The sequence below is a fragment of the Girardinichthys multiradiatus genome, chromosome 22 (genome assembly GCF_021462225.1).
Source record: "Girardinichthys multiradiatus isolate DD_20200921_A chromosome 22, DD_fGirMul_XY1, whole genome shotgun sequence".
NCBI classification, from domain to species: domain Eukaryota; kingdom Metazoa; phylum Chordata; class Actinopteri; order Cyprinodontiformes; family Goodeidae; genus Girardinichthys; species Girardinichthys multiradiatus.
In genome coordinates this window covers 33915029-33925640 of record NC_061814.1, presented here as the reverse complement: position 1 = coordinate 33925640, position 10612 = coordinate 33915029, and the positions used below count along the sequence as shown (strand labels likewise).

The window sequence follows — 10612 nt, the reverse complement described above, 5'->3', positions numbered from 1 at the left end:
GACCTTGGGGGATTGTCTGTGGCTGTGTGTGAGAACTTATCTTTTTTGGTAAGGTTTAGTTGAACACTGTCACTCAAGGCGTCACCGACACATCACTCCTGAACATCTCTAACTTGGCCTGTTTTTCTGCTGGCAAACATTTATAATACCTGTTCTCTGCAAAGGTTCAGGAGGACAGACTTTTCCTTTGCAGACCCTTTAGACACTCTGTTCTTCTATAACTGACTAGCAAACCTAGCTAAACCTGACATGTAGCCCTGTTTTTATGTGCTTTTTTACAGATACTTAGTCCTAGCTTTCATCCAAAGATTCATCAATTCAAACCACATGCTGTCTCATCTCATTCTTTAGAGTAACCCATGTCTAAGGGATGATGGAGAGAGGCTCTTTTAATAGAAAGACCAAGAGCTGAGACTGTTATACTGTCTGATTGCTGAGACTGAGAAAGCAAAAAGCTAATGTTTCCAGTAGGATACAAGGTGTAAAAAGTATTTGTTACTCTCCTGATCTGGAACTGGATGAAAAAATGTGTAAGAAATCGCTTCAAACACTGTCTCCCTTTCCCTCCTCAGATTAGCTAGTTATCAGATTAAATACAGATCTTTTCATAAAAGGATCATGAAAGTCCTATGAAGTCTGAATAAAATTTGGAGAAAATTTTCCACAGATTTGATATCATATTCAAGTTGGTACTTCGGCTGGGCCGGCCAAAAATGTTAATATTACTTCCATTGAGGAGAGACATGCTGGTCAAACTAAATGGTTACTTTAAAACTGCTAGGGGTATGAATAATTTTGGGCTTACCTGTAGTTTGGTTCAGTACTTTTATTGCTATTCTATGTTTATGTAAATTTTATTAGTTGGATTATTAATAGATTTACAACTTGGTTTTATTGGTAGCTCATTTTCTCATTGTCATTATAATACATATATTTTATCTTTAATTTGAAAATGAATTATAGCATTGAGAACTGAAGAAAACCTTCAATCTTTTTAGTTTATAAGTCTTTTTTCTTTGGAAAGGTAAATTATATAATTCAGGCTGACAAACACATTAAGGGATTAATTGATTGACTGATAAATGTATGAGAAAAGTTGATGTAATGGATGTAAATCTTCTCATAAGAAAGTTTACATTTTATGGAGTTTGAAGGTGGTTTAAATCAGCTTGTCTGTGTTTTACCACTTCATGCTTGCTTTAATATAATTCAGAGGAAAACACTGTAATGTTGGAGTATAACTATAATATTTAAGAGAAAAGTATCAATTCCAAGGGTGACTAACACATGACACCTTGCAAAGTCCATTCATCCAACGTCTATACTCATTTATCCTTGCAGGGTTGTAGGAGGCAGATTACATCGTAAACAGGTTGTCAGTTCATGATAGGGCCACACAGGACAGTCAAACAACAACCCACACACACAGTTATACCTAGGGGCAATTTTAAAGTAACCAGTTAACCGTCATGTTCTTAAACTGTGGGATGAAGCCGGTGTAGAACCCACACATGCACAGGGAAAACATGCAAAACAAGCCCAGGCGGGGATTGAAAATCAGGATTTTCTTGCTGCATGGTCACAGTGCTACCAAGTGCTCCACCATGCAGCCCCACCTTGTATGAAATAATTATATAAAAATGTAAAAAAAAAACTTTTATTTTTCAACCCTAATTATCACTATTTATACTCCAGAGATTCAGAATATATTGTAATACTTTTTACAGTTACTGTTTATTTCCTGATCTTTTATAAAGAAAGATTATGTCCAGTCCAGTCTTCTTTCTGTTTAAAATGTGACATACTGAATTTTGCCTCACTCAGGCTTCATCCTTCTTGACCTGTATTGATTTCTGAAGGCACCAGACGGAGCAGGCTCTTTCAATAAGGATCAATGGAAGTGTCTACAACAGTATCATCAAATCCCTAACCCTTGTGAAGAACTGATGGAAGTAAAATAGTCTCATTAGAATCAGACATTTTTTAGACATTGGATTTATTACACAGAATTTTTATCCTGTGCAATTATGTATGTGAATTTTTTTTTTTGTACTTAAAATTTGCTGGCAAAAATTCACCTGCAAGAATTTGCCTGAAAAAATTCACCTGCAGAAATTCACCTGCAAATGTATTGACCTTAGGTGTTAATTACCTGGCGTTTTGTAATCATATATTTTTGGCAGAAAAATCTCATCACTGATCTTCATTAAGCCACTGCCCAAGGCAATGGTGTGTCACTTGATCAAATAAGCGTAATCTGATTGGCTACAAGACGCTCGACTTGATCAAGTGCTGATTGCTTTGGCTTGAGTCACCAGAAGGTCAACACATTGCAGGCAAATTTTTTCAGGTGAATTTCTGCAGGTGATTTTTTTCAGGCAAATTTTTAGTACAAAAAAAAATTCACATACATAATTGCACAGCATAAAAATTCAGTGTTATAAATTCAATGTCTAAAAAATTTCTGATTCTAATGAGACTATTTTACTTCCATAAACTTCAAGCAGAGCTCCAAGTATGTCACCAATTATCACTAAAGTGGTATATATTTTTCTTCTAAGTTTGTCCTCTGCAAAGGAGGTGTCATAACAAATTTGACCTTCTGTTGCCAGTCCTTCAACTTCCCATCTAGTGCATCTGCTCCTGACACTGAACCATGACAATATGTGCAAGACACAATGCTGCATGTTTGATGTTTTCCCCTTCAAGCAACAACAAAAAAATCATCTAAAGAGATGGAAATGAAAAAGTAAAGTGTATTTTAACCTGAAACCTGAAAGGACCTTTCCCCTAAATGCAAAAAAAAAAACCACTCAGGCAGAAAAGAGGTTTAACAGCTCTCAAACAGCAGACAGACGGGCTGATTGCAGAGAGGGTGGCAGAGTGTGTCTGCTTTTAGAGGCTCTGTTGGCTCGAGTGAAGCCAAACTGGACGCAAATCATCTGGAGCACCATCCAGAGGGGTGGGCATGTGGGTGGATGGGAAGGCAGAGCAGATAAAACGAATCCTAAAAAGCTCCTGGCAGCCGAATAAAAACAGCCCCAAAGGCTGTCTGTCATGGCATGGTGTTCAAGCGTTGGCCCCATCTTTCTGTTTTCTGACTTTGTTCGTGTCCTGGTTTCACACAGCTTTCATCTCCCCGCTCGCCGGCTTTCATACGAGCCCGTGTAATCACGACTGACACAAAGAGAAAGAAGACCTGAATCTGCAAACGTTACACACGTAATCATTTCCTCTGGATTCACTCTATCTTTCAGCTTATCTGCCAGTTTAACAAGCTTGCTTTTTCTGCACAATTGTTTCTCTTACTTACCACTACCACCATGCAACCTAAATTTACTGTTTCTTATCATTTACGGTATACCATTAAGTCACCTGTCTTATTTCCTGGCTCCTCTGCATACCTTAATTGTTGGCTTTATTATATCACATTCACAGTATTTAACAGCATGTGGAGCAGGATCCGTCTTCCACAGTGTCTCTCTGCATCTGCAGACTGAAGAAGTTGACGCCTTCTCTTAAAATCAATCAAGAAACAAATAAAACCTCATAGACTTCTGGAGAAGTGCATGATGGCTCCTATTTAACTTTTATATTAACAGCATGAAGAGAGGAGGGTGTGCAGAGGCCTCTTTCCATGTTTTGTAGCTGCGTTTGCATTTAATGGTGCCTTGGATAAGTACCAGTTTTAGTCATCTTATACCCACAAATTCTATGTGTTTGATTTAAATTTATTGTGAAAAACCAACATTAAGTTTCAGATAATTGTTTTGTGAAAGAAAATTGATGCATGAATTAAAAAAAGGTCTGAATGGTCTGCATTTTTATTCAGCCCTCTTTGCACTAATACATGCAACAAACTGCCCAAAGAGGTCACCTTATTATTGAACAACTGCAAACCTTTTAAGAACATGGCCATCCCACCTAAACTGACAGGCTGGGAAAGGAGAGTAAGTAGTCCCATGGTAACTCTGGAGGAGCTGCAGATTTCCACAGGTCAGGCAAGAGAATGTGTTGACAGACTCCCTATTGCTCATGCACTCCATAAATTTGGTCTTAAATTGAGAGCTGCAAAAACATTGCTGAGGAATTAGGTCTATTTGTAATTTACTAAAAACCGTGCAGGGACCACAAAAAACATGTAGCTTAAGGTTTTCAGGTCAGAGACCATCACACAGAGAGAGCATCATGCAGTGGGAATGTTTTTCTTCAGCAGGGACAGGGAAGATGCTGATGGTAAGACGGATTACAGGGCAATACCGTTAGAGGCTGCAAAGGGTTTTGCACTGGGGTGGGAGTTCTCCTTCTAGCAGGATAACAACCCTAAACACACAGCCAGAGCTACAACAGAATGGTTTATATCAAAGCATATTCGTGTGTTAGAATGGCCTAGCCACATTCCAGCCTAATTCCAACTGAAATTATTTTATTAGCCTTTGATCATTATAATAATGTTGAAACCATTAATAATTTACATTCCACTAAACATTTATGCCTTACATTGTGTTGCACTAAGTTTCATGAATACTTTTGTGAGGCATGCTTAGGTTGTAGTCACACCAGGAAAGTCCTTTGGTCCACTTGTTTGGTCCGGGCCAAAAGCGAACTTTATTTTTTTCAATTGGTGCGGTTTGTTTTCACATTGTACTTTTTACAAGTGAACTATTACTTGTAAACAAAGCCACGCGGGACAGAGCACAGACCCGGAAATGTAGGAAAACAGCTGTAGACGTGCTGCGTTCAGCACCTCTGTTCTCCATATTTGTGCCGTTACTAAAGCTGCAATATTATTGTGAGGCTGAAGAGAAGCTCATTCAACACAGACTTTGAAACGGTCCATTTATAATGTTGGGACATCGTCGGAGAATGTGTGCTGAACGCCGACGTTCTCTACGCGCCTTGTCCCACAACAAGCCAGTAGTGTTGCTAAGCAACACACAGCTTATCAGGTATGATTACCTTACAACACACACCTTTGCTAGCGGCTACGGTGGCTTTTTATGTCCAAAGAGATGTACGCTTTTTGTAGTTGATTCGGATCGGGGCCGGTTTGTATTCAGACCATAAGCGAACCGCACCAGAGTCCGTTTGGAAGCGGACCGAGACCACCTCCGGTTGTTTGGTCCGGACCAGGGTTCGCTTGAGTGTATTCACATCTGCACAAAAGGTCCGGACCAAGGGGGGAAACGAACTCTGGTCCTTTTAAAGCGGACCAAAAGTGGCAAGTGTGAATGACCCTTAATGTCCAATTCATTTGGGCTCCAGATGAATTATTTTGTCATCCCTGATTAAAATTCAAGTTTATTTACTCTGTGGTCATTCTTCAGACATTTATACCTACCAATGAGTCAACAGTATGAATTGATGTCAAAAGATGCTCTTTATCCAATCTATAGACAATAGGTATAGATCTTAGTGTCTAGATGACCCAAAAAGATCCAAACCTGAATTAGGGATGCTGAGTACCAATGCTTGCCACACTTTTCAGATTTGTATTTATATTTTTGTTTTTGTTGATCTATCACATAAAATCCAAAGGCTGTAATGTAGGTCTGAATAAATCAGTGTACAAACCTCTTACAGATAGTTTACATAAAGTCATTTTTGCCATCTCTCTGCATTCTTCTAAATTCAGTTCTAAAATTGTGATTGCATCATCTCTCACCTATCAGTTCTCCAGGCATGAAATCACCACAACAGCTGGCCTGTCAGAAGGTGTCATCTTTTGCAGAAGAAAACAGAGGAAAAACTGGCTGCAGGGGCTTTCAGACAACCCTCCTGGCGCTCAGTTGCACCTCTGTTGCTCTGCAATGAACTGCTCATCTCCAGATGGGGCTGACTCCTTCGCCTATTAAAGATTAATAGGTGAGTCTGGCATCTCGTCCCTGACCTTCAGTGCTGTGAGCAGGGCTGGTGCTTTTAAAAGGATGGTAAGTGGGGACTTGAGAGGGCAGGAAGTTGACAAATGACTTCGACAGTTGGCAGGTTGACCGAAGAGAGAATGCAATATCATTTTCAGTAATTTACCAGACCCCACAAAGTGACACAAGGCAGAGTTGCTCTGACAGCTGCTGCAGAGGCATTGCAGTGCAGAAGACCAGCACATAAAAAGTCAGAAAACAGCACATAAAGCAATTTCCCTTTTATTGGCTTGTGCAACAACAATAGACATTACCTAAATACACCTGTAGTCATACAACCCACTTATTGTTTTAAAGTAGAGCCACATTCACCTATTCACACTCACAAAGCCACACACATTCATACGCTGATTGGGAGGAAACTTGGGGTTAAGTGGCAGGAGAAGGCTGGTACTGAACCCGCAACCTTCGTATTGCAAGATGACTCTACCCACTGCAGCACAACAGTTAATAATAGTGTATAAAGATGTTTTTTTGTTTGGACAATTAAGAATAACAGACTTAATCTGTTTACATGCCAAAACTGACCAGAAAAGGGCAAGATAAATGGAGTGAAACAGCAGCTATAGAAGTCGGTGATTAAAAACGGCATCTAAGCAAAAACAGTACAGTGACGTGTAAGATCAGTTGTGACAGGCATGCCCTCCAGACAGAGCAGGCTGGTGTTTAAGAGAAGTGAAAATTAAAAAAAAAAAGTATCTGCAGAACATTTGATTGATGTGCAACGATTTACAGCACATTTGATACAGACTATTAGGGGTGTCTCATGTGAGATGAGTTTTATGTAACCACAGCATAAAAGGCTGGGGGAGGATTTACTGTAGGTGTTGTAAAAGAGGATCCAATCTCCTCTACTGACTGCAGCTCAGTCAGGTGGACAAAGTGTGTTCATCTGATTGGGAGCTTGTTGTTGTTGTGATTTCAAGCTTAGTTTTATTTTTGTTACCTGTTAATGCTGAGCTCCAGTTCCAGTCATAACTTTTTACCTTCTATATATTCTATATCATTTATTTAAACTGCACCAACAGTTTACACCAGTTTGAATTTCGAGTGAATCTTGTCTAATTCGCACCTGGTCAAGAATATACATACAGGCTTGAATAAAGTACACACAGTTTGGAGCCTTCCTTCATTTTTCAGTACAATTGGCAGTAAAACAGCCCCAAAGCATAATGCTACCACCACCATGCCTGACAGTTGCAAAAATCTTTTTAGGTTTGAAAGCCTCACCACAACTTCCCTAACATTCTTCTTGTCTTCTTGCGAAATTGCTCAATTTTTGTCTTACTTGATCATAAACCGTATCTCTTGAAAGCATCTGGTGTGTCCATGTGGACAGCTGAGATTTCTGTTGAACCCGAAGGTGTCAATTCTGGAGTAGGGCCTCTTTTTAGGTCTGTACCACCAGTTAAAAGCTGCTGTTAAACTTTCTGTATTGCCCACAGTGACACTGGTGTTTCAGATGTTTCTAAATTAATGGCAGGCTTAAACCATTGTAGTCTCTGGGTTGTTTCTGAACATAAAAACAATGTCCTTTATTTTGAGGGTGACTGTTTGGGTTTTCTTCCAGGTCTTGGCCAGGTGGGAGCACATTTGAATAACTTCTATACACATACAGTTGTTGTCAGTCCATCATCCATATTTGAGTGTGAAACTACCAGGATGTGACTATACACTGAAACTGACTGAAACTGAAGGGTGCCAAGAAGAAAGCCATCATTGAAAGGAACCCACAAAAAGTCCACAAGCCTATACAGCCAACATGTGCAAGAAGGTCCTCCAGTTAGATGAGTCTGAAATTAAGATGTTTAGGCCATCATGCAAAATGCTTTGTATGCAGGAAACCTAACACTGCACATCAACCTGAATACAACAATAAAGTTTGATGGTGAGGGATTATTTTCTTTAGCAGGGACAGGAAAGCTTGTCAGAGCTGATAAGAAGATGGATGGAGCTAAAGACAGGACAAACCTGTGCTGATCTGAGACTGGGGTGGAGGTTCACCTTCCAGAAAGACAATGACCCTAAACACACAGCCAGATATACAACAGAATGAATCTGAGCAGTGACTAAATTATTTTATACCAAGAACCATCTAAGTTAATACTACATTTGCCAAGAAACTCTTTCTTTATGGACTTTATAAAACTCCTGTACAGCAGAATTTGGACTTGCATTTTCTTAATTTTATGTTGGTAAAAATAACAGAAAGGTCCCAAGAAGTTTGAATTCAAAGCATGAAAGGTCCAAGGTTTCTCACCAGTGCCAGCTTCAAAATCCAATATGGCTGCCTGGCATATAAAACCTAAACATAGCTTAACTAACAAAAGAGCTGCTTGCATTTCTGACAATTTGTGTCCAATTTAATAAGTTGGGCACAATATTATATGACCTCTTTTTGTGATCATGTTGCTACAGCTTTGGAAGGTACAAAGATATTTGCTAATGTCAGGTTTCTGAACATAGAACTGGAGTATAGTTAAGTTTATCTTGCTATTATTCCCGGATCCAAGTTTGGGCTCTAGAAGTAAATAGAAGAAAGCATAAAAAGTTTAAAAACTTTGTAACCTTTTTCTTCCACTTTGCTCTACCTTATGTTGATCTATTTCATAAAATCACCTAAAATACAATGAAATTTGTGGTTGAGAAATTGTGAAAATGTTTAAGGGTTATGGAAGCTTCTGCAAGGCACTGTAAATCAGTAAAAGCCTGGAATAAACTCACACTCATGATGAATATATGTAAACTTCTAACCACAACTTCACAAACAGGTAATAACTTTAAATCAGACACCCATAAAAATCATTGTTGGAATTATTACATGTAATTATGTAAGCATAGAGAGGTGATAGAAAAATGCATCAACATTTCTTTAGGTGCAACCACAGAAGGAGGAGACAATGCAACAATCAAATGATGTGAACATAAAATCCAGAAACACTTTTAGGGCCCTTTAAACAACACTAGTTGTGTTTGATAAGTGTTGTGGACAGTGGCAGGATGTGGTTGCAAAGAGGTGGAAAGTCCAGGGTGAAAGCCAACAGTGGCCTGGGGACGAAGCACGCTATGTGCTCATGCTCCAGTAAGCTGCAGTTCACCAGAGGTTAAGTGGGTTTTTACATAACAGAAATATATGAACAGGCAGGGAAGGGTGGCAGCGCTATCCGACAGCTTCTCATGAATCCTGAACTCTCATATTGATTTTGAAGCCCACTTCCGGGCGACACACAGAGCAAAACAAACTCTGGTTGCTGCTTCTGAGATGAGGCTATGCACTGAGTAATCACTCGGAGAGACCCCTGGGACTGCAGGCAGACTCTCTGACTCTCTTGAGTCCATTTTACCGCTGGATACATGGTTCATGCCACTGACTAGGAGCTCTGCTTTAGTGCCCACACACGGCTCTCCAAGGAAGTGACCTCAATACATCCAATAACCCTGCTCACAGGAGTGCGGCTGCTGCAGAGGACTGGAGACGCACCGAGTTTCTAATCTTAGATACCACTAAGAGGAAAGGACGTTGTTTTAATTGGGCAAATGTCAGGGGGATGAATGATTGCAAGTTTTCACACCCTGCTGAGAGGAAACTGCAAAATTAGCTGCTTCTAAAGAAACAGAAATCATCATAACAAATATTTATCCAAACATACACTTCAAAATGTATTATTTATCTTTAAATGTATTAATTGACACAAAATGTTTCAGATAACATTAAAACTGTGCAATGGCAGTTAAATTGAATAAATAGGTGAGCCAGAAGATATGACAGATATGAGATATGAAATATCTTGTTTATGCAAATTTTTGGTCTCTCTGTTATTGTGATTGTTGAGGTAGCACTCTGAGCTGCAGGAGCTGATCTGCGCTGATTACTTGGGCCTCACCGGGTGTTGGCATGATTGTGTGAGATCTGCTCTTTGGCCACTGTGTCTGTTGTTTTCCACTAAGATGCTAATCATGCAGCATGTGCCGGAGGCATGATTAAATGTCACACACACCCCCCAACCCTTTCTGCTCCCACTCACTGTGAACAAACCTGGATCACAGCCTGAGGAGGGGTCTGCAGACATGATCCTTAACAGCTTAACAGAGCAACAGCTCCACCTACAGGTTTAGAATCAGAACCAGCTTTGTTTGCCAAAAATGTGTGCCTTTCAAGGGCTCACAGCGTTCAGACATTAAGTGTAAATATATATACTTTAGAGGAAATACAAATAAAGGACAAAAGGAACAGTATTTACATGTACAGTATGTGTACTTACAACCATTTTTCTTATAAGAAAGCAAGGCAAGTTGTAGTAGTGCCAATATGTTTTCTTTGCTTCACGGCAGAGTAGCTGACTACCCAGACTGTAAGGTGTTCATTGTGTTCATCAGAGATTAAGCCTGGGGGAAGGATATGTCTCTGTGGCGGCTGGTTTTTGCAAATACTTCTCTGTAGCAGTGACCTGAAGGTTAAAGTCTAAATAGTTAGTCCTAGACCTGCACAAGTCCTGGATGGAGGGAAGGTCAGCCTTGATGATTCTCTCTTCAGAGCAGATTTGTGAAGTGCACAACTAATAGTTATTTCTGCAGCACCTCCAGAGTTACCTTGTACCTCTTAGCTGCTTCTCTGATTAATGTTCTCCTTGCTTGGTCTGTCAGTTTTTTAGGATGAACTTGTCCTGGTAGGTCCCATACACTTTCCAGTC

The 10612-nt window shown here is 39.8% G+C and overlaps 1 long non-coding RNA gene across 1 annotated transcript; it reads left to right on the top strand.

Moving 5' to 3' along the window:
- Window positions 1-4912: 4912 nt before the first annotated feature.
- LOC124858846 lies at window positions 4913-7831 on the top strand. The gene is made up of 3 exons (XR_007035953.1): window positions 4913-4949; window positions 5673-5865; window positions 7492-7831. It is a non-coding gene; the product is annotated as an uncharacterized LOC124858846 (long non-coding RNA).
- Window positions 7832-10612: the final 2781 nt, after the last annotated feature.